The sequence below is a fragment of the Trachypithecus francoisi genome, unplaced genomic scaffold, assembly GCF_009764315.1.
Source record: "Trachypithecus francoisi isolate TF-2019V2 unplaced genomic scaffold, Tfra_2.0 Lachesis_group10, whole genome shotgun sequence".
Taxonomy (NCBI): domain Eukaryota; kingdom Metazoa; phylum Chordata; class Mammalia; order Primates; family Cercopithecidae; genus Trachypithecus; species Trachypithecus francoisi.
In genome coordinates, this window is record NW_022681455.1 from 98500314 (window position 1) to 98525372 (window position 25059).

At 49.3% G+C, this 25059-nt stretch overlaps 1 pseudogene; it reads right to left on the minus strand.

The window, feature by feature from the left end:
• Nucleotides 1–1809: 1809 nt before the first annotated feature.
• Nucleotides 1810–25059, minus strand: part of LOC117088606 — a 45459-nt pseudogene continuing 22209 nt past the window's right edge.

A 25059-nucleotide genomic window follows, 5' to 3' on the forward strand; every position in this document is an offset into this window, starting at 1 on the left:
GCCACAAGCCCTTCCCATCTAGGAGTGGAGGAAGAGCCAGGCCAGGCCTCCCAGGCTGGGTTCTGAACACTAATGGGAGCCCAGAGCCGGGCACAGAGAGAGATGGGAAATGGTGCCACTTTGATTCCAAAAGTTCCCTTCCCCACACATGCTGCTCAGAGTGGCAGACACCTAAGACCTGCCCTTTCATCTTTGAGAAGCAGAAAATCCCACCCAGGCCTGTGCAGTGTGGAAATGATACCCCAGGACGGCAGGAGACTGAGCATGGCTGTGGACCTGGGAGGTCCTCCTTAGCCCCCACATCCATGCTCTTGGCCAAGCCTCTTAGGTACTAGCCTGGACCCCCAGGAATGTGATGATTTGCCGCAGTAGGGGTCGCACCCCCACCACGGAGCAGGCCAGGCCTCTGCAAGTCCTCAGGCAGGGTCCTTCCTCCTGTTCCAGGCCCAGCCCCCACACCCACAACCGGTCCCATCCCATCCCGCCCCTTCCTCTCTTTGTGTTGAAACTGGCTGAGGAGAGTAGGAAGTGCTGGCCCTTGGAAACCTCGAAGGCCTCTCTCGGGCTCATCTAGGAAGCAGCCGGTGAGCTCCCCCACCACAGGGGCCTTGGCAGCAGCAGGGGGGATTCCAAGCAGCTGCCATCTTGTCAGCTTTCCTGTGGCAGAAGCCATGGGGTCCCTCCCGGGTCTACCTCCTACCTGAGTCCCTAGGGTCCCCCCAAAACCCAGAGGTCACCAGGCAGGTGAAGGGCAGTGTGGGGGCCCAGGGATGAGAGGAGAGTTTGAAAGGCCTTGAGTCAAGCCCTTCCTCACAGCCAAGGCCAGGGGAGAGAGTTGGCAGAGGCCTCAGCTCCTCAGGAAACTGCCTAATAAACTGCCTAATGAGCCTTCCTCCCTCATGCTGGCTGCTAAAATCTCAGAGGCCCAGTGGCTGAAGGCATGGCCCATCCAAGAGCCCTATCTATCCTTACAGGGGACTTTGCATGAGGAGGGGTGGGCAGGGCAGCTAGGCCCTGTTTCCCCCCCAACGTCCAGAGAGCCCAGAGTCCAGGCCTGTCTGAGGCCTAATCCCCGTCCCTTCTCCCCAGGATTAAACAGGAGCCTGCATCTTTAAATTGTTTTTTTTTGTTTGTTTTTTAAGGTGAGTGTAACCTAAACTCACCTTGGGCCCCTCGCAGCCCCCATTCCCTCAGCACTCATTTTTCCTTTACTTTTTTACCAATTCCCAGCTGCAAAAACTAAGACATTAATGATAAGCAAAAAGAAGAAAAGTCTCAGTCACCATAATCTCCCAGCCTGTGTTGACAATTTGACATGATTTGACACGTTTCCTTATAACTTTTTTTTCCTGCATTTGCACAGCTTGGGGTTTTAGAGTCTTAAATATCCGGTGCCTGAGCCCTGATGCTGCAGCCTGTGGGAGGTGGACAGAGGATGCTGGGTGGCTGCAAGGTGTTGGCAACAGGGCCTGGCACCAGGCACATGCTAAATATGTGATTGTGACCCCAAGGCTCACAAGTTTCCCATCTACATTTTACTCAGGAGAACAGAGGCTCAGAGAGGTGAAGTGACTTGACCAACATCACACAGCTAGGAAATGGCCATGCCCTTAGGACACAGCTGGACTAACTTGCACCGCAGCCCAGCTCTACCCGACCCTGGTGCTGCCACAGCATCGGGACGGGGCAAGGTGGCCCCTGCCCATCAGCGTTCCTCCTCGCACATTCTATGCATCGAAGACCCCAGGGCCACCAACAGAGCCTTCTTTCAGGCTGGGGCAGGGGCTGAATTGGCTGCTTCCTCCCCCTTCAACTTGGCAGAAAAGCCTTTTTGTTGTGGCTCACACAGAGGCCATTCTCCTCGGGCTCACGGGAAGGAATGTCGGCTTCCTGCGCATCCACAGTGCCCAGGCCACATGGGGTCCTGCGTGTAGGTCCCAGAGGAGCCCGTCTACACCCTCCAGCCCTGCCTCTGGGAACTTCAGCTCCCAGACTTTCCTCCTTACCCTTGACAATTTGAGAAACCATACAGGGAGGTAGGGGACAGCCCCCCTCGGCTACCTTGGTAAATGCCGGGGATTTTCAGCCTCACAGCACTTTCAAGACGCAGCAGTTCCACCCTCAGCTGACTTCTCAAGTGGCATCATGACCCACAAAGTGTTGGCAGAGGCTTCTGCCAGGCTTCTCGCCCTGTCTCAAATGTCCCCTGCACTTGCCTGCCTCTATGCCTTTCCTTACACTGTTCCCTCCCATGGAAAACTTTTCCCTGTACATCTCATCCAGTGCAAATGGCATAGACCCTTCAAGGCCCAGGGTGTGGCTTCCCCATCCCAGATTCCGCCTGCTTTCCTCAAGGTAGTTCTTTCCTTCTGCCTCTGGCTCCACAGCACATGGATCTCCTCAGCTCTGAGCCCAGCCTGCCCCTTGTTCCAGGCACCCAGACACTGACCACGGCTCCATCACTCTCAGGGTGGGGGTGCGTCCTTGGGCATGTACCTCCACCTCTCTGAGCCGATTCCCCACCGGTACAATGGGCACGTGGCCATGCCTCTTCCATCACGCGGCTTGGTGCAGCTGATGCTTAGAAACACATAGAACAGCTCCTGGCTTGTGAAAGGCTCTCGATGGTTCGTTACCAATATCCCTACTCTAAGTGCAGGTACCTGGTGGGCACTGGGGTGGTGTCCGTTTCCTGCCTGTGGGATGGGGTCACAGGTCGGCCAGCCTGAGGACAGGTGCCTGGGAAGAGGGACATTCCTGTCCCACCCGCTTACCTCCCAGCTGCCGAGGCCTCACCCCACTGGGCCCTGGGGACAGGGCTGCCCTGCCCCAGCTCCTCCCTCACCGAAGCACTTGCCCTTCTTCCCAGACTCTGGGCTCCAAGCCCCAGGCTCAGGTTTCCTCTCCAAGCACCTCTGACACCTCCCACCCCCACATCTTTCACCCACTCCAGGCTTCGCCAGAAATAGCCTTGCAACTCCCCTCCACTGACAGCCAAGCTCAGAGGCCTCTCTTGGACAAATAATATTACTCCTCTCTCAACATGGGTCACAGCATGATTTCTTAATGGGATCAACTGGATTCCATTTAAAACTGTTCAGAAACAGGGCAAGGTGGTACACGCCTGTAGTCTCAGCTACTTAGGAGACTGAGGCGGGAATTCGAGGCTGCAGTGAGCTAGGACCATGCCATTGCACTCCAGCTTGAGTGACAGAGCAAGACCGCGACTCTTAAAAAAAAAAAAAAGAGGCCGGGCGCGGTGGCTCAAGCCTATAATCCCAGCACTTTGGGAGGCCGAGGTGGGTGGATCACGAGGTCAGGAGATGGAGATCATCCTGGCTAAAACGGTGAAACCCCATCTCTACTAAAAATACAGAAAAAGTTAGCTGGGTGTGGTGGCAGGCGCCTGTAGTCCCAGCTACTCGGGAGGCTGAGACAGGAGAATGGCGTGAACCTGGGAGGCGGAGCTTGCAGCCGAGATTGCGCCACTGCACTCCAGCCTGGGCAACAGAGCGAGACTCCGCCTCAAAAAAAAAAAAAAAGAGAGAGAGAGAGAGAAAGTCTGGGCGCAGTGGCTCACGCCTGTAATCCCAGCACTTTGGGAGGCCAAGGCAGGTGGATCACCTGAGGTCAGGAGTTCAAGACCAGCCTGGCTAACATGGTGAAAGCCAATCTCTACTAAAAATACAAAAATTAGCCAGGCATGGTGGTAGGCACCTGTAATCCCAGCTGCTCAGGAGGCTGAGGCAAGGAGAACTGCTTGAACCCGGGAGGTGGAGATTGTGGTGAGCCCAGATCTCACCACTGTACTCCGGCCTAGGCAACAGAGCAAGACTCTGTCAAAAAAAAAAAAAAAAAAGTCAAACTAAAAATATTTGAAGAGATTTATTCTGAGTCAAATATGAGTGACCAATGGCCTGTGACACGGCCCTCAGGAGACCCTGAGAACATGTGCCCAAGGTGGTCAGGGCACAGCTTAGTTGTATGCATTTTGGGGAGAAACGAGACCAAATACAGTTAAGATAAATGTTAGTTTGGCAGGACAACTCAAAGTGGGGGCTTCCAAGTTATACATAGATTTTAAATTTTACTTTGTTGAAAAGAGTTATTATCAATAGAAAGGAATGTCTGGGTTGTGATAAAGGGTTGTGGAGACCAAGGTTTCATCATGCAGATGAAGCCTCCAGGTAGCAGGCTTTCCAAGAGAATGGATTATAAACATTTTTTGTTGTTGTTGTTGTTTGTTTGTTTTTAATCAGACTTGAGATCTGTGTTGATGCTAAATGCTGGTTGGCTTTTCCTAAATTCCAAAAGGGAAAAGGGTATAAGGAGGCATGTCTGACTCCCCACCCTTTCCGTCATGGCCTCTAGCACTTTTTCAGGTTAACTTTGGAGTGCCCTTGGCCAAAAGGAGGAAGTCCATTCAGATGACTGGCGGGAGGGGGATTAGAATTTTATTTTTGGTGGAAGAAAGGAAGGAAGGAGGAAGAAAGGAAGGGAGGGAGGGAGAGGGAGAGGGAAGGAAAGAAGGACGAAGAGAAGGAGGAAGAAAGAGAGGGAGGAGGGAAAGAAGGAAGGGAGGAAGAGAAGGCGGGAGGGAATAAAGAAGGAAGGAAGGAAGGAAGGGAGGGAGGAAGGAAGGAAGGAAGGAAGGAAGGAAGGAAGGAAGGAAGGAAGGGAGGGAGGGAGGGAGGGAGGGAGAGGAAGGAAGGAAGGAAGGAAGGAATTCCTCTGAGCCAGTGACGCAGCACTATCCTACAACCTGTGGACTCCAGCCCAATCAATCTCTCTTTACAGATGGGGATACTGAAGCCTGGAGAGGGAGTTGATTAGGTCATAGCCACCTACTGTTTGAACTGTGTCTTCTGATCCCCAGACAGCACTCTCCTCTCACCCTCCACTGTCTTACCCCCCCACCGCCCCACCCCTACGGAGGATCCCCCTCATCTGCTCTTCTGCAGAGAGCAGGGGGTTGTGATTAATTCAGCTTTCCTGATAAAGGGCAGTTCTGTGCTTCCTAGAGCACGGGTTTCCAGCGGCTAGTGAGGAGGAGCTCTGCTTGGCCTCCCCTCCCTCTGCCAGGGGCCCGTATATTGTCCTGCAAGAACAACCCCTCCTCCCTCTCAGTGCGTGGACTCTGGCAGAGCTGACTGCTCACCCAGTGGTGGCTGGATGGGCTTGTGCCCCAGGACCAGCCAGCAGCCCCCGAGTGCCTGGTGCAGCAGGAAACCCAAGCCTAACCCATCAGGGCCTCCCTGGGACTTTTCCTGGAGTCCCTGGGAGGAAGAAACCTGTGTCCACTGGGATTGCTGAGCTCCTGGGATGTGAGCCTGGAGCCCTTGACAGGCCATCTTGCTCCCACAGGGAGAGAGCCTGCCCCGGAGCGAAGCCAGTACAGAGGAAAACAGCCTTGAAGTGGCACAGAGCTGAGGAAAGGGGTCATCTGAGAACGTGGATCCAGCCATGCCTAAGGGCTCAGGGCCCGACTTTGCAATTTCACATACCAATCAACTCACTTTATTTCTGAAGCCAGTGTGAGCTGTCAGATTCTGGTTTGGTTTAGTTTTTTTGTTTGTTTGTTTGTTTGAGATGGAGTCTCACTCTATTGCCCAGGTTGGAGTGCAGTGGCACGATCTCGGCTCACTGCAGCCTCCATCTCCTAGGTTCGAGTGAGTATCCTGCCTCAGCCTCCCGCATAGCTGGGACTACAGGCACATGCCACCACGCCCACTGGCTAATTTTCTTTTTTCTTTTTTCTTTTTTCTCTCTCTCTTTTTTTTTTTTTTTTTTTTTGTATTTTTAGTAGAGACAGGGCTTTACCATGTTGGCCAGGCTGGTCTCAAACTCCTGACCTCAAGTGATCTGCCCGCCTCAGCCTCCCAAATTGCTGGGATTACAGGTGTAAGCCACCCTGCCTGGCCTCAGTTTGGTTTGGTTTTTAAATTTTTGCCTTGTCAATGTCCTAGGGTAACTTGAGTTCCAAATTCATGCCTCCCTTCATGCATTTTAATTGGCCACCCAGGACTCCTCAGGAGCTTGCCAAACTCCAGGACCACAAGGCACCCATCTCTTCATCTGTCAAAAGTATATTGAGAACCAGGGCTCCCTCTGGGGTATCTGGCACAACCCCCAAGTTGCTTATGATAGCAGAGGACACCTGGGTCTTTGCAAGAGCCCCTGCGGATCAAGTAGACAAAGGGTGGAAGGTAGGGGTTGGGGCAAGGCAGGGGATATCAAGTTAACTGCTACCTGGGCTTTTTTTTTTTTTTTTTTTTGAGATGGAGTCTCCCTCTGTCGCCAGGCTGGAGTGCAGTGGTGCGATCTCTGCTCACTGCAAGCTCCGCCTCCCGGGTTCACGCCATTCTCCTGCCTCAGCCTCCCGAGTAGCTGGGACAACAGGTGCCCACCACCATGCCCGGCTAATTTTTTTTGTTTTTTCAGTAGAGATGGGATTTCACCATGTTAGCCAGGACAGTTTCGATCTCCTGATCTCATAATCCGCCCACCTTGGCCTCCCAAAGTGCTGGGATTACAGGCATGAGCCACCACGCCCGGCCACATGGGCTTTTTCAGATTACAGAAAGTAATACATGGTCAGCCATCACCGACAGTGAGGAAGCCACGAAAAAGCCAAAAATGGCCAGGCATGACTCATGCCTGTAATCCCAGCACTATGGGAGGCTGCAGCGGGAGGAATCCTTGAGCCTAGGTGTTCGAGACCAGCCTGAGCAACATAGCGAAACCCCATCTCTACCAAAAAAAAATTGTTTTAATTAGCTGGGCATGATGGCATGTGTCTGTAGTCCCAGTTTCTCAGGAGGCTAAAGTGGGAGAATCACTTGAGTCCAGGAGTTTGAGTTTGTGGTGAACTGTGATTGTGCCACTGCACTCCAGCCTGGGCAACACAGCAAGACCCCGTCTCAAAAAAGAGAAGTCAAAAAAGACCATGAAAAATGCGAGCAATCTGGCCGGGTGCGATGGCTCACGCCCGTAATCCCCTCGCTTTGGGAGGCCGAGGCGGGTGGATCACGAGGTCAGGAGATCGAGACCATCCTGGCTAACATGATGAAACCTCATCTCCACTAAAAATACAAAAAATTAGCCAGGCGTAGTAGCAGGCGCCTGTAGTCCCAGCTACTCTGGAGGCTGAGGCAGGAGAATGGCGTGAACCCAGGAGGCGGAGCTTGCAGTGAGCCGAGATCGCGCCACTGCACTCCAGCCTGGGCGACAGAGCAAGACTCCGTCTCAAAAAAAAAAAAGAAAAATGCGAGCAATCTCTGCTCTCCCACCAAACATCCTTGACACTTTAATGTAAATCCTCCAGGCTTTTCCTTATGAGGAGATATATATATATATAGAGAGAGAGAGAGAGAGAGAGAGAGAGAGAGAGTCTTGCTCTGTCGCCCAGGCTGGTATGCAGTGGCATGATCTTGGCTCACTGCAACCTCCACCTCCTGGGTTCAAGGGATTCTTCTGCCTCAGCCTCCTGAGTAGCTGGGACTACAGGCGCATGTCACCACACCCAGCTAATTTTTGTATTTTTAGTAGAGACGGTGTCACCATATTGGCCAGGCTGGTCTCGAACTTCTGACCTCAGCCTCCCAAAGTGCTGGGATTACAGACATGAGCCACTGTGCCCAGCCATATTTTAATTTTTATGTGAGTTTGTACTGTACATATTGGGATTTTTTTAACCTGCCTTTTTCATTTAATATAGCATGAAATTTGGATGAGAAATTGTGGGATGTAGGAGACTTTCACTTTGTACTTGATTCATTGCTTGAATTTTTATGAGCATGCATCATATGCGCAGGACGATAAAATACGCGAGCAAACGGTGCAGTGAGTCTTCACTTAACGTCATCGGTAGGTTCTTGGAAACTTCAACTGTTAAGCAGAAACAACAGACTGTATAACAAAACCAATTTTACCGTAGGTTAATTGGTATAAACAAGAGTTAAGTTCCTACAGCATGTAGTTCCTCCTTTCACTTAGAGTCTGAGTTTCCAGGAACCTATTGGCAACATTAAGGACTCACTGTATACTTTAACTCTGTCTCCCAGGCTGGAGTGCAGTCGTGCGATCTCGGCTCACTGCAACCTCCACCTCCCAGGCTCAAGTGATCCTCCCCGCTCAGCCTCCTGAATAGCTGGGATTACAGACGCACACCACCATGCCTGGCTAATTTTTGTAATTTTTTTAGAGACAGGGTTTCCTCACGTTGGCCAGGCTGATCTCAAACTCCTGGGCTCAAGGGATCCACCCGCCTTAGCCTCCTACAGTGCTGAGCCACCACGCCCGGCCCGTAGATCATTTCCTACTACATCCTTTTGGTGGATGCACTCTATGGATGCCTGGAGTTCCTCAACCCATGGCAGGACAATTACAGATAAAATTCAGAGATGCCTGTAATTATCATAGATGATCCTCCAGGGCTTACACTGCACCAGACTTGATATGCTTCTGCACCCCCGTTGAGGGAATTCCTCTGCTTGTACTTCACAGCAGAGGAGCCCAAAGCTCAGAGAGGTGAAGGAACTTACACAAGGCTACACAGCTAACGAGTGATGGAGCTGGGACTCAAGCCCACACCTGCTTCTGACCCCAAAGTTCATGCTCTTAATCTTTCATGTATTCAGGGAACATCTACTGATGTCGGAGTTCAGGCCAGGGGTCTAGCAGCGAATAATATAGAGACCTTCAGCCAGGCATGGTGGCTCATGCCTCTAATCTCAGCACTTTGGGAGGCTGAGGTGGGTGGATAACCTGAGGTGAGGAGCTCGAGACCAGCCTGGCCAACATGGCGAAACCCTGTCTCTACCAAAAATACAAAAATTAGCTGGGCATGGTCACACGCACCTGTCATCCCAGCTACTTAGGAGGCTGAGGCAGGAGAATCACTTGAACCCGGGAAGCAGAGGTTGCATGTTGCAGTGAGCCAAGATCACGCCATTGCACTCCAGCCTGGGCAACAAGACTGAAACTCCATCTCAGGAAAAAACAAAACAAAATAAAGCAAAAAACATAGAGACCCTCCTACTGAGGTCACATTCTAGGGAGGTGAATATTCCAGGCAGATGGAGGAGCAAGCACAAAGATCCTGAGGCTGGACCAGGCCTGGCCTTTCTGGTTTGAGGACCAGAAAGGAGACAGGCAGTGGGTGAAGGGGATGGAGGTGGGAGGAAGACAGCAGGACCAGGCTACGTGGTAGAGTCGGAGTTGTTCTAAGCCTGATGAAGAGAAACTGTGGGAGTATTCTAAGGGGCAGGGGGAAGTTGACATGATCTGATTCATAATTTTAATAACACATCCTGGCCAGGCGCGGTGGCTCACGCCTATAATCCCAACACTTTGGGAGGCCAAGGCGGGCAGATCACCTGAGATCTGGAGTTCGAGACCATCCTGGCCAACATGGTGAAACCCTGTCTCTACTAAAAATACAAAAATTAGCCAGATGTGGTGCCATGCACCTGTAATCCCAGCTACTCCGGAGGCTGAGGCACGAGAATCATTTGAACTCCAGAGGCAAAGGGTGCAGTGAGCAGAGATCACACCACTGCACTCCAGCCTGGGCGACAGAGCAAGAATTGGTCTGAAAAATAAATAAAATAAATCATTAAATAAATAAAAGATACATTCTTTTTGTTTTGCTAAATGACTTTTGCAAACATCCACAATCCTTGCCTTCAGAGAGAGTCCAAGAAGCAGAATTGCCAGCCCACAGTGTTCCAAGGCTTAATACTGACAAATTACTCCCAGAAAGAAAATAACACCTGTTTCTATTCCTCCCTGAAGTGGCTGAGTGCCTATCCTCTCCACTAGGTGTGAGATCACCTTTATCAACATAATTGGTGAGACTGCTAAAAATAATGCTTTGTTGGCGTTATTTGCAGTTCTTTGATTACCACTGAATCCGAACATTTTTGCCTATGTTCATTGTTAACCCTTTTGGGTTTGGGAGTTTTGGGGGGTTTTTTGGTAGGGGGAGGGGATAATGGCCTACTCATCACCATTGCCCGATTGCCTTTTGCGATGTTTCTTCTTATTGATTTGTAAGCACTCTCTCTAGTGTGAGGAAATTGACCCTTTGTTAGTCAATGAATTTGCAGGGCTAGAAAGTTCTTAGCCCAAGCTCCTGGGCTCCTTGTGCAACATGTACAGATAGGGAAACTGAGGCACAGACAAGGATGGGTATTGGCTCTGGTCAGTTCAGTCAGTTCTCTGGAACCATGCTGGCTCCAGTAAGAACCTTCTGCCGTGGCCGGGCGCGGTGGCTCAAGCCTGTAATCCCAGCACTTTGGGAGGCCGAGACGGGCGGATCACGAGGTCAGGAGATCGAGACCATCCTGGCTAACACGGTGAAACCCCGTCTCTACTAAAAAAATACAAAAAACTAGCCGGGCGAGGTGGCGGGCGCCTGTAGTCCCAGCTACTGGGGAGGCTGAGGCAGGAGAATGGCGTAAACCCGGGAGGCGGAGCTTGCAGTGAGCTGAGATCCGGCCACTGTACTCCAGCCTGGGCGACAGAGCAAGACTCCGTCTCAAAAAAAAAAAGAACCTTCTGCCAACTTCATTCATTACGTGAGAGAGCCTGTCCCTTCCTCTACACCCTCCTGGTGTCTATAGGGCTCTTTCTCTGCTCCCACCCCCAATTTCCTACCACAGCCTCTTATTCAGTTTCTAGTGGAAGGGAAGACATTCTGCAGACAACTGACTCTCTGTGCAGATGCCTCCCATGGAGGAATGGGCTCCTGAAAGCAGAGCTTTGTTTCCTGGGGTGGGGATGAGCTGTCCTCCCCTTGTCCCCAGATAACAGGAGGGGGGCACAGAATGTGATTAGGAGGCTTGCTGAATGCATGCATGCCTGTGCCAGCAATCGGTTCAAGGTGATGCAGCGCTGCAGGAGCAGACTTTGGACATTTAAAGGAGCGTCGGAGAAGAAGCAGCAGGTGAATCTGACTAAGTCCTGGATCAGGGCTCAGAAATCCTGGATCAGAGTCCAGCTCTGTTTGTGCAACTTGCTTGAGCTTTCAGCCTCTGCTTCCTGTGTTATAAGGTGAGGATCCCAATGGTGCTAAGAATCAGTGAAAAGATGGGCTTAAGAATGTGCAGACATGAGGTTCCACTGACTTCCCAGAACCCATCTTCCCATCTCTTGGCTACACACCTTGATTTTCCTCTGGGAGCTGCCCCTCCTTCAACTCTGAGTTCATGAGTTGCAGAAAGGTTGCCTCTCTCCTCAGCTTCAGGGGCAGATGGGGCCCAGGTGGAGTCAGTTCCCTATCCACAAATCTATTCCTACCAGGGGTGGGCAGTGGTGCGAGTCATGTCTGGCCTTTGTCTATCTTAAAATGAGCACCACACAAAACAACAAAGGCACAAGACAGAAAGATGACATTGTTTCAGCCCCTGGATACAGCCAGACCTGAAGTCAACATCCCTTACATGTTTGCAAGAGCCAGTAAATACCATCTCTTTGGTCAATCCAAAGGGTCGAGTTGGAATTTCTGTAATTTGTAATGAAAAAAATACAAAATGCAATTGTCCCTTAATCAGATCCTTGCATTTCATCACCCAAGTCTGAGGATCAAGGAGGGCAACAGACCTGTCCCAGCTCACATAGCAAGTTAGCATCAGAGCTAGGGCTCTGAAAGTGCAGAAACTCCCATCCCAGTCACATTGTCTTGCCCACTGGGGTCTGCTGAGTTACACAACATGCAGCTGCATCCACTCTCCCTAGCACCCATGTGAACTTGCAAGTTAACAGCTTTGCAAACACGTCTTGTTCAGTTTCATAAACCAATCCTGCAGAGTTTAGAAATCAATATTCAGAAAGCATATTTCCAAAACATGGGGAATCCTTTGTGTACCAAACTGTTCATTCAGCTTTATTTGCAACAGCAGTAACTGGAAGCCACCAGCCCAATAATGGGACACTGGTTAAACAAGTTGCAGCATATTCTTTGATGAAATGAATATGGTCAGGTGCGGTGGCTCGCCCCTGTAATCCCAGTACTTTGGGAGGCCAGGGCAGGTGGATCACTTGAGCCCAGGAGTTAGAGACCAGCTTCAGCAACATGGTGAAACCCCATCTCTACAAAAATTAGCTGGGCGTGGTGGCTCACACCTGTACTGCCAGCTACTCAATAGGCTGAGGTGGCAGGATTACTTGAGCCTGGGAGGTCGAGGCTGCAGTGAGTCGTGACTGTGCCACCTGCACTCCAGCCTGAGCAACAGAGTGAGACCCTGTCTCAAAAAAAAAAAAAAAAAAAGGAAAAGAAATACCATACAATATTTATTTATTATTTATTTACTTTTGAGATGGAATCTCATTATGTTACCCAGGCTTGAGTGCAATGGCACAATCTTGGCTTACTGCAACCTCCACCTCTCAGGTTCAAGCAATTCTCCCCCCTCAGTCTCCCAAGTAGCTGGGATTACAGGCACCTGCCATCATGCCCGGCTAATTTTTGTATTTTTGTGGAGACTAGGTTTCACTATATTGGCCAGTTTGGTCTTGAACTCCTGATCTCAGGTGATCCACCCGCCTCAGCCTCCCAAAGTGCTGGGATTACAGGCATGAGCCACCTTGCCCGACCCCATGCAACAATTTTTAGATGATGATTCTGGAATTAGTTCATGCAACAACATGGAAATAGATTTGATACAACTTTAAGTGAAAAAAACAGGTTAGAAATTGAACAATGGTGGTCTTTAAAGTGTAAATGAGCAGGATAAAGACTGGGAAGAAAAATTGCTCACAGTGTTAGATTTTGTATTAGATGCGCTGGGATAATGGCTGGCTTTTCTGCCCTCTTTGATCTTTTCCAAACTATTAATAATGTGCTTTTTCTGCTTTTACTATGGAAAAAGTCCACTTGTCTCATTTTTTAGTTATAATTAGGCCTTTCATACAGACATATCAGCAAAATGATGCTTCAATTGTTTCATGGAATGAGACAGCATAAATACTTTGATATATAAATCTAAATAAAACAAAACGACCAATAAGTATAGATGTAACTGAAGACCAAAGTTCTCGGGGCGGTCAAGTCTGTGCTTCGGGCTGTCAAGTGGGGAGGTTTTTGGTGTGAGAAAGCCCTAGAGAAAGGCTTCATGGCCTGAGTCTTACAGGGTGGAAGGATCTGGAAGGTTAAGGAGAAAGACAAGACGGGCAGAAGAATGGTGTACATTAGTGCGTGGCAGCAGGAATGAATGGGGGATCTGCAGCCTGGCTGCATGTGACCCAGTGCTCATGCTGTGGGCGTATCAGAGGCACTTTGGGACATGTAAAGTTAGGCCAAAGTACTCAGGGTCTTCAAGGCTGTGCCAGCCCCTCCCACCTGCATTTTCTTTTGTTTTTTTTTTTGTTTGTTTGTTTTTTTAGACGAAGTCTCACTGTCGCCCAGATTGGAGTGCAGTGGCATGATCTCGGCTCACTGCAAACTCCGCCTCCCGGTTCACGCCATTCTTCTGCCTCACCCTCCTGAGTAGCTGGAACTGCAGGTGCCCACCACCACGCCTAGCTCATTTTTTGTATTTTTTAGTACAGACGGGGTTTCACCGTGTTAGCCAGGATGGTCTCGATCTCCTGACCTCGTGATCCGCCTGCCTCAGCCTCCCAAAGTGCTGCGATTACAGGCGTGAGCCACCACACCCAGCCCCACCTGCATTTTCAGAAGTGTGCAGCACAGCCCTGACTGGGGCTCACTCCCTGAACATCTTGCCAGAGCAGCCAAGGAGAGAGACTGGGAGGGAGGGAGACCCCAGGGCCCTGCAGGAGTGGGCCAGGTGAAGGCTCATCCCAGACAGTCCTACAGTGGTGCTTGATGCTCGGGCTGTGTGTGATGCCAAGTGGCCACCAGGGCAGGAGGGTTCTGCTGGCGACTAATAGAGGACAGAGGGGAGAGGAGACGAGAAATGAGCACCGTGGGGGCTCTAAGTGGAAAGGGGCCTTCAAGAGCACCTGATCCACTTTCCTCATTGGGCAAACTGAGGACCAAAAGGAGCCCATGACTTTCCCAGGGTCACTCAGAAAGTGAATGGCAGAGTTAGATTCAGACTTGGTCTCTGGCCCCGAGGAGGGTGCACCTGCTACTCTTCCTTACTCAAGTGCAGTATATGCATACATTCTGTGTGTCTAAAGTGAAGACATTACAGAGGCTGCGTGCAGTGGCTCACGTCTGTAATCCCAGCACTGTGGGAGGCTGAGGCGGGCAGATCACTTGAGGTCAGGAGTTCGAGACCAGTCTGGCCAAGATGGTGAAACTCTGTCTCTACTGAAAATACAAATATTAGGCTTAGCGCGGTGGCTCATGCCTGTAATCCCAGCACTTTGGAAGGCCCAGGTGGGCGGATCATGAGGTCAAGAGATGGAGACCATCCTGGCCAACATGGTGAAACCTCATCTCTACTAAAAATACAAAAATTAGCCAGGAGTGGTGGCATGTGCCTGTAATCCCAGCTAATTGGGAGGCTGAGGCAGGAGAATTGCTTGAACCCAGGAGGCGGACGTTGCAGTGAGCCGAAATCATGCCACTGCACTCCAGTCTGAGACTCTGTCTCAAAAAAAAAAAAGAAGAAAGAAAACACAAATATTAGCCAGGCATGGTGGCGGGCGCCTGCAATCCCAGCTGTGCAGGGGGCTGACGGAGAAGAATCACTTGAACCCAGGAGGCAGAGGTTGCAGTGAGCCAAAATTGTGCCAATGCACTCCAGTCTAGGTGACACAGCGAGACTCCATCTCAAAAAAATAAAAGTAAATAAAAATAAATAAAGTTAATACATTACAGATAAGGCTGAAACCTGGATCCCCTTTCACTCCCCAGAAGTAACCCCTTTTTCAGTTTGCAATATATCATTCCAGATCCTGTCTGTTCATTAAATATTATGTATCTATATATTCATAACATACATAGCATTTGTTTTGTGACTGGATTTTTTGTTATCATTGTGTGCAGTGTTCTGCAACTTATCTTTTCACTCAATATTTTATTCTGGATATCTTTCCGTGTCAGCACCTAAAGATCTACCTCATTGTATTTGTTGTTTGTTTATTTTGAGATAGAGCCTCGCTCTCTCACCAAGCTGGAGTGCAGTGGCATGATCTTGGCTTACTGCAACCTCCGCCTCCCTGGTTCAAGTGATTCTCCTGCCTCAGCCTCCTGAGTGGCTGGGATTACAGGTGTGCACCACCACACCCAGCTAATTTTTATATTTTTAGTAGAGATGGAGTTTCACCATCTTGGCCAGGCTGGTCTTAAACTCCTGACGTCAGGAGATCTACCTGCCTCGGCCTCCCAAAGTGTTGTGATTACAGGCGTGAGCCACCATGTCCAGCCCCTACCTCATTGTTTTTAGCTGCTACCTGTTTTGTGCAATAGACTATTAGGGATAAAGGTAGCAAGTTCTTCTCCCTCCCTGAGTACACAGGAAGGCATCCCACCTCCTTTGTAGGGGCCTAAATGACTACATATGGCCAATGGGCTACCAGCAGAAGTGACAAGGGTCACTTCTAGTGAAAGACAGTTAAAAGAAAGGGAAATTTATGGCCGGGCAAGGTGGTTCACACCTGTAATCCCAGCAGTTTGGGAGGCCGAGGCAGGCAGATCACGAGGTCAGGAGATCGAGACCATCCTGGCTAACACAGTGAAACCCCGTCTCTACTAAAAATACAAAAAAATTAGCCAGGCATGGTGGTGGGCGCCTGTAGTCCCAGCTACTGGGAGGCTGAGGCAGGAGAATGGCGTGAACCCGGGAGGTGGAGCTTGTAGTGAGCCAAGATCGCACCACTGTACTCCAGCCTGGGTGATAGAGCGAGACTCCGTCACACACACACACAAGGCGAGTTTCAAGCCCTTCCTCTTCCCCTGAGGCTTTTCCCGTCTCCTGATCCCTGAAGCCTCTTGTTGAGATGGTGGGTCATTATGAGATAGAAGAGACTGCCTCAGTCCTGCGCTGGCCAGCCTGTACTCAGCAGGGACCGATATCACGAGGTCAGGAGATCGAGACTGGCTACACGGTCAACCCCGTCTCTACTAATACAAAATCTAGAGTGGCAGTGTGTAGTCCCGCTACTCGGAGGCTGAGGCAGGAGAATGGTGTAACCCGGGAGGCGGAGCTTGCGTGAGCTGAGATCCGGCCACTGCACTCCAGTCCCGCGACGAGCGAGACTCCGCCTCAAAAAAAAAAAGAAGAGATGCCTCAGCTGAGCTGGATACATAGCCTGAGTTAAATAAAACTTTGTGTGTTACACTACGGAGATTTCAGAGTTAAGTTGTTTCTGCAGTTTAACCTTGTCTATCCTGACTGACACAGTTTTGGGTGTAATCGTTTTTCAAACAATTCCCTTCACCGATTGGTTGCTCCTGTTAACATTACAGACAGTGGTACAAGTAATTTTCATGTCTGCACCTCCTCATGCATTCTTGAGTGCCGTTCTCTAGTTTTTTTTCTGTTTACCTACCCGCGTGCATCTCCGCTCTGCTCCACCGTCCTGGGAGCCTGGCCCCTGTGGGTGGCATTTTCCTGCCAGCTCCCTTGCCCTCTGGCTTCTGGTTGGGTTCTACCAGTGGGAAGTGCCGGCAGGAGACTGGAAGGCTGGAGACGGAGGTCAGGGTATGTTCCCACTTCATCACTACTTCCCTGTGGAGTCTGGCAGTGGCTGTGCCTTTCATGAGTACAGCTCCAAGCAGGCAGATGCTCGCCCACAGCCAGCTGCAGCTCCCACTGTGGTCTCCCCTCCAGTTGCCCTCTAAGCCTGGGGTGATAATGGCACCCCGCTGTGCTGGTTGGGGGTGGTGAGTGCCTTGACAACCTTTGCAGAGTCTGGTGGCCCTGCCTACACCACATGAGTCATGAAAACTCTACTGTAGTTTATTTGGTCCACCTGGAGTGAATTGTGTAACTTGCCAGGAATCTAAGTAACACACCTGACATTGGTGTGTTGTCAGTTTCAATACATGCTTCCAGATTGCCCGTCCAGGTCACAATACAGCTTGTCTGACCAGGTCATCGGGTGGCCCTGCGGCGAGATGGGGACACGGGGCTTCCTCCATGGGGCTGGGACTCTGGCCACTAAGAAGCAAACTCCAGCTTTAAGCGGGTGTCCAGGCCAATCAATAGTCCTCACACTGGGACACCGGGCACCTTCCCCCTGTCCTGCTGAGAGGCAGGATAGAAACCTGACAAGGGTGTTTTCACCAACCTGAGAGTTTCGGCCCCTCTCTGGGGACTGTTTGCGTTTCGGGTCACACTGTTGGCTGCCCCCACCCCCTTCTTTCCTCTGCCAAATTGACATTCCCCAGGCTGCCAGGCCTCCAGGAAGTGGGCAGTTCCTGCCCTGTGCCGCCGACAGGGAATCTCCTCTTCCTATTCCAACACTTCCACATCCTCCGTGACATTTCATCTCCTTCACACAGTCCGGCAAATGAGAGGTATTGCCCTCATCCCACAGACAGAGACTGAGGCCCATCAAGGGGCGACAGCTTGCCCAAGGTCACAGAACAAATTAGGGGCTGAGGAAACACAAAGAAAACTGACCTCCAGCCCAGTACCCACTCCCTGTTACTCTCCTCCCTCCCCTAACTCAGCCACCGGACAGGGATCAACCTCTCTCTCCAGTTCCTTCATGCATTCAGCAAATACTGTGCTAGCATTTACTGAGCACCAACTGCACAGGCTGCAAACTACGGCCCTCTGACCAAACTGGGCCCACTCCCACTGTCTGCTTTTATTTTTTAATTTTTATTATTTATTTTATTTTATTAACTTTTTTTTTTTTTTGAGACGGAGTCTCACTCTGTCACCCAGGCTGGCGAGCAGTGGTGCAATCTCGGCTCACTGCAACCTCTGCCTCCCGGGTCAAGCGATTCTCCTGTCTCAGCTTCCTGAATAGCTGGGACTACAGGCACGTGCCACCACGCCCTGCTAATTTTTGTATTTGTAGTAGAGATGGGGGTTTCACTATGTTGACCAGGATGGTCTCGATCTCTTGACCTCATGATCCACCCACCTCGGCCTCCCAAAGTGTTGGGATTACAGGCGTGAGTCACTACACCTGGCTTTCTGATTTTATAAAGTTTTATTGAAGCACAGTCACTCCCACCCATTTGTGTATTGTCTATAGCAGTTTTCTGCTACAAAGGCAGAGTTGAGTTGCAGCAGAGACCATCTGGCTCCCAAGCCTGAAAAATGTATTACCTGTCACTTTGCAGAAAAAATTTGCCCATGAACCACATTATGATTTTCAAGGCCATTTTGTCTTCATGAGCCCTTCCTAGTGAAAAAAAATTTACAAATATATGTAATACATGTTATATATATATAATTGTACAATTTTTAAATTATAAATATATATAATTTGTATAATTTTTGTATGCATATACAAACAAAACTATATCTTATGACTGTGTTGATATCAAAACAAATACAACCCAGGCCGGGCACTGTGGCTCACATCTGTAATCCCAGCACTTTGGAGGCCAAGGCAGGTGGATCATCTGAGATCAGGAGTTTGAGACCAGCTTGGCCAACATGGTGACACTTTGTCTCTACTAAAAATACAAAAATTCTCTGGACATGGTGGCGCGTGCCTGTAATCCCAGCTACTCAGGGTGCTAAACTAGGATAATTGCTTGAAACTGGGAGGCGAAGGTTGCAGTGAGCCGAGATCATGCCACTGCACTCCAGCCTGGGTGACAGAATAAGACACTCCGTCTCAAAAAAAAAAAAAAATTACAGGCTGGATTGGATTCTTTCTTGTTTTGTTTTGTTTTGTTTTTTTGAGACAGAGTCTCACTGTCGCCAAGCTGGAATGCAGTGGCACCATCTTGGCTCACTGCAATCTCCACCTTCCAGGTTCAAGCAATTATCCTGCCTCAGACTCCTGAGTAGCTGGGACTACAGGCGTGCGCCACCATGCCCAGCTAATTTTTGTATTTTTAGTAGAGACAGGGTTTCACCATGTTGGCCAGGATGGTCTTGATTGCTTGACCTCATGATCCGCCCACCTCGGCATCCCAAAGTGCTGGGATTATGGGCATGAGCCACTGTGCCCAGCGGAATCTTTTTTTTTTTAGCTGATTAAAAATACATTACAGGCTGGGCACAGTGGTGACTCATGTCTATAATCCCAGCACTTTGGGAGGCCGAGGCAGGCAGATCACTTGGGGTTAGGAGTTTGAGACCAGCTTGGCCAACATGGTGAAACCCTGTCTCTACTAAAAATACAAAAATTAGACAGGCATGGCAGTGTGTACCTGTAATCCCAGCTATTTGGGAGGCTAAGGCAGGAGAATCATTTGAACCAGGGAGGCAGAGTTTCCAGTGAACTGAGATCATGCCATTGCATTCCAGCCTGGGCGATAAAGCGAGACTCAGTCTCCAGAAAAAAAAAAAAAAAAAAAAAAAGTTACTTGTGGGTCCTTAGAAGTATCGTAGGCCCTAAGCACTGGGCCTGCTGGGCCTCATGGAGAAGTGAGCCCTGAGTTTGTCACACGGGGGTCCTTCCATTGCTGAGAATAGAGCCCCCAAAGGAGACACCCCCTGTAGTTAGCCTCTCTCCTTAGTTCTTATCCCAATCAATAGCAGGGGGCAGGGGAAAATTTTGACAGCTTTGAAGGGAACCATTAAGGGCTTAGACAAAATGATTGCATACAATTCTTGGGATGAAAATTTTAATTATTTTTCAAACGTCTATATTTCATAATTTTTAAAAAATGTTTTGAGACAAGGTCTCACCGTGTCACCCAGACTGGAGTGCAGCAGCAGGATCACAGCTCACTGCAGTCTTGAAGTCCTGGGCTCCATCGATCCTCCCACCTCAGCCTCTCAGGAAGCTGGGACTACAGGCACGTGCCACCCTGCCTGGCTAATTTTTTAAAAATGTTTTGTAGAGATGAGGGCTCACTTTGTTGCCCAGGCTCGTCTCAAACTCCTGGGCTCAAGCGATCCTCCTGCCTTGACCTCCCAAAGTGCTGGGATTAAGGCATGAGCCACCATGCCCAGTCTTTTACATTTTAAATTAGTTTTTTTAGAATAAATAATAAATGTATGTGGGTAAAAACATGTTTTGAAAGCTCCAAATTATCTGCAAAGCTACGTAACTCTCCCTCCCACCTCTGCAACCCTTCCCCTTCCCATCACCGACTACAATTCCTTCCTTCCAAATAGATTGTGTATATACAAAAAGAGATGCATACTTCTTAAGTCTATAGTCCTGTGCAAAAATTCACCTTGACTTTGTTTTTTGTTTTGTTTTTGTTTTTTGTTTTTTTTTTTTTGAGACAGAGTCTCGCTCTGTCGCCCAGGCTGGAGTGCAGTGGCCAGATCTCAGCTCACTGCAAGCTCCACCTCCCAGGTTCCCGCTATTCTCCTGCCTCAGCCTCCCGAGTAGCTGGGACTACAGGCGCCCGTCACCACGCCCGGCTAGTTTTTTGTATTTTTTTTAGTAAAGACGGGGTTTCACCGTGTTAGCGAGGATGGTCTCGATCTCCTGACCTCGTGATCCGCCCGTCTCGGCCTCCCAAAGTGCTAGGATTACAGGCTTGAGCCACCGCGCCCGGCCCCTTGATTTTGTTAAATGGTTCTTTAGTATTCCACTGAAACAAATAATTCAATTAGGATATCTGGGCATTTCCAATCATTTTCTGTTACAACAATGGAACAACAAATACTTCTGTACAGACCAGCTGTTCCTGAATATTAGGCACGCTTTTTTTTCCCCTTCCAAAATAATTACTCAGAAAAGAGAGAGTCCCTGTATGTACAAGTTCTCATAGAAGGTCTTGCATTACCTGATGTTTTCCGATTATTTCAAACAAGGAAGTACTATTTGGGGAAGACACAATAGCCTGAAATGACCTCAGAGAATTCTAATTTGGGATGTTTATGGCAGTCATCCAAAAGAATTAGTTGGGGCAAAAAAGAGGCAAATTTAATGCAGATTTGGTAATTTTTCCTGGGGATATGACTTCACAATTGCAAGTGTTAAATAACACTGTAAACAAATCCTTTAAAGATTACTTTGAGGCCGGGTGCGGTGGCTCAAGCCTGTAATCCCAGCACTTTGGGAGGCCGAGACGGGCGGATCACGAGGTTAGGAGATCGAGACCATCCTAGCTAACACGGTGAAACACCGTCTCTACTAAAAAATACAAAAAACTAGCCGGGCGAGGTGGCAGGCGCCTGTAGTCCCAACTACTCGGGAGGCTGAGGCAGGAGAATGGCGTGAACGTGGGAGCCACAGCTTGCAGTGAGCTGAGATCCGGCCACTGCACTCCAGCCTGGGCGACAGAGTGAGACTCCATCTCAAAAAAAAAAAAAGATTACTTTGAAAGGGGTACTTGAGGCCAGGCATAGTGTCTCACACCTGTCAATTCCAGCACTTTGGGAGGCCAAGTCGGGTGGATCACTACAGGCCAGGAGTTCGAGACCAGCCTGACCAACATGGTGAAACCCCATCTCTACTAAAAATACAAAAATCAGCCAGGCATGGTGGCAGGTGCCTGTATTCTCAGCTACTTAGGAGGCTGAGGCAGGAGAATCGCTTGAACCTGGGAGGTGGAGGTTGCAGTGAGCCGAGATCATGCAACTGCATTCCAGCCTGGGTGACAGAACGAGACTCTGACTGAAAACAAACAAACAAACAAACAAAAAACAGACCAAATAAGGTAAAAGGTAAAAACAATCCAAGTGTCCAGGAACGGATAAAATGTGATCCAGCTATAGAAAGGAATAAAAGTGATGAAGTTCTGATACATGCTACAACATGGACGAACCTTGAAAACATTATGCTAAGGGAAATACACCAGACACAAAAGAACAAATATTGTGAGAACTACCTAGAATAGGCAAATTCAGCCCGTGCGGTGGCTCATGCCTGTAATCTTAGCACTTTGGGAGGCCAGGTGGATCAATTGAGTCCAGGAGTTCAAGACCAGCCTGGGCAACATGGTGAAACCATCTCTCTACCAAAAAAAAAAAAAAAAATAATTAGAATAGGAAAATTCATGGAGATAGAAAGGAGATTGCAAGTTCCCAGGGGTTGGGATTATGGAGAATAAGGAGGTATTGCTTTATGGTTAAAGAGTCTCTGGGGTGATTTAAAGTTTTGGAAATAGTGGTGATGGTTGTACAACACCATGAATGAAATTAACACCATTAAATTCATTCTAAAAATGGATAAAATTGCAACTTTAAAAATATATAAAAACCACAATGTAAAACTTATTTTAAAAGAAACCTATATAAAAACAAAAAATAAAGAAAAACAAGGCCGGGCACGATGGCTCACGCCTGCAATCCCAGAACTTTGGGATGCTAAGGCGGGCGGATCACGAGGTCAGGAGATCGAGACCATCCTGGCTAACATGGTAAAATCCCGTCTCTACTGAAAATACAAAAAAAAATTAGCCGTGCACTAATTTTTTGGCAGGAGGCTGTAGTCCCAGCTACTCGGGAGGCTGAGACAGGAGAATGGCGCGAACCCGGGAGGCGGAGCTTGCAGTGAGCTGAGACCGCGCCACTGCACTCCAGCCTGGGCGACAGGGCGAGACTCTGTCTCAAAAAAAAAAAAAAGAAAAGAAAAAAACCAAAATCCTATATCATAAATAAAGAAATGAAGTCAAGGCCGGGCGTGGTGGCTCACGCCTATAATCCCAGCACTTCGTGGGACCCAGGCAGAGGATCACCTGAGATTAGGAGTTGCAGACGAGATCACGAGTTGGAGACGAGATCACACAGCTGCACTCCAGTCTAGGCGACAGAGTGAGGCCCTGTCTCAAAAAAAAAAAAAAAGAAAAAGAGAGAAAGAAAAGTAGAAAGAGATAAAGAAGAAAGGAAGGAAAGGAGGGACGGAGGGAAGGAAGGAAGGGGGAAGACAGAAAGGAGAATGAAAGAGAAAGAAATGAAGTCAAAAGGGAAAAACAACAACAGGCCAAACCAACCGCGACGTTAGAAGTAAAGACAGTGTTTCCCCTTGTGGTGGGGGATAGTGACCAGGAGGAGCATGAGGGGCATTCTGGCGAACTGGGCATGTTCTGTTTTTTTTTGTTTGTTTTTTTGTTTTTTGTTTTTTGTTTTTTTGAGATAAGTCTGGCTTTGTCCCCCAGGCTGGAGTGCAGTGGCACCATCTCGGCTCACTGCGAGCTCCGCCTCCCGGGTTCACGCCATTCTCCTGCCTCAGCCTCCCGAGTAGCTGGGACTATAGGCGCCGCCACCACACTAGGCTAATTTTTTTGTATTTTTAGTAGAGACAGGGTTTCACTGTGTTAGCCAGGATGATCTCGATCTCCTGACCTCGTGATCTGCCTGCCTCGGCCTCCCAAAGTGCTGGGATTACAGGCGTGAGCCACCTCGCCCAGAGAATGGGTTCTATTTGTGAAAATTCATCAAATGGTTTGTGTATATGAAAAAATGAAGCATACCTGCAGGACATAATATTTTGCAAGTAGATAATTGTGACTTGTGTTAAATTTCCAGGGACAGCATCTTAGGTGTTACAAACACTTAGATGGCAGTGACACTGGAAAGCTGAGGGACACTCAGAGAGTAAGGACAGTGACAATGACGAAGAGAGGGCGGATGCATGTGCAGAGAGTGATGTAAAATGTAGACATACTCATTTAATGGAATATGACAGAGGGAACAAAGTTTACATTTCTAAAGTTGTACCTAATATGTGATTTTAAAGTATATATGTGGCTGGGCGTGGTGACTCATGCCCATAATCCCAGCACTCTGAGGGTGTGAGGCGGGCAGATCACTTGAGGTCAGGAGTTCAAGACCAGCCTGGCCAACACAGTGAAACTCCATCTCTACAAAAAATACAAAAATTAACTGGCCTTGGTGTCACAGGCCTGTAGTCCCAGCTACCAGGGAGGCTGAGACAGAAGAATCGCTTGAATCCGGGAGGTGGAGGTTGTAGTGAGCCGAGATCACACCACTGCACTCGAGCCTGGGTGACAGAGTGAAACTGTGTCTCTAAATAAATAAATATAAATAAAAAGAAATGCAGGAGCTGGCAGTTGGGATTTGGGCCAGCACACCTGGGCCAGTAAAGGCAGGGGCCTGACTGTATCAGCCACACCCTAAAATCATGTCTCCCTAGTGTGTCTTCTTGAGTGAATGAGAGAGCCAGCTGATGCAGCAAAGTGTGTTCCAGCAACTCATTTCACATTAGCCACAGGCTCAGTGACAAGAGCTGTTTCTGGCTCATGGCTTTCCAGAACCCATCCTGCCTTCTTCTCATACCAGTAGCTGGATTTTCCTTGGAGGAATCAAAGCCATGCTCAGTTTTCAGTCCCCTTGGTTGGGGGAAGGGTTGGCTTGACCTCTCAGATGCAAGGCTGGTCACGTGATTCAAGCCTGGCCAGTCAGCAGATTACACCCTGCTGGCTATAGTGATTGGTTCAAAGATGACTGCATGACCCAAGGTTGCCGTGCCCCATCAAAGCTAACCTTGCAATGGCACGATCTTGGCTCATTGCAACCTCCGCCTCCTGGGTTCAAGCGATTCTCCTGCCTCAGCCTCCTGAGTAGCTGGGACTACAGGTGCCCAGCACCACGCCCAACTAATTTTTGTATTTTTAGTAGAGATGGGGTTTCACCATGTTGACCAGGCTGGTCTCGAACTCCTGACCTCAGGTGATCCACCCACCTAGGCCTCCCAAACTGCTGGGATTACAGGAGTGAGCCACCGGGCCCACCAGAAAGGTGGTTTTCTGATGGGCTTGTAGATTCAGGACTGCTGGATGCCATCCCGCCTGGCTGAGTGGTGTGCGTGTTGGAGTTGTGGCCTGCCTGAGAGTCCCTGCAGGGGAAGTGAGACGGATTACTGGTGACACTGAACCCTGGATGCACTTAGGCCTAAAGTGAGATCTACCTCGCCACTGTTCAGATACCGGGACCAATAAGTGCCCTTTTAAGCTGAAGTCAGTCTGAGTTGGGCTTCAGTTGCTTGCAAACAATAGAGGGCTGACCAGTGCACCTTGACATATGTGGTCACTGAGAGTAATTGTGGGGCTTCCCTGTTTCAGATATGTTTGGGGAGGAATCACCA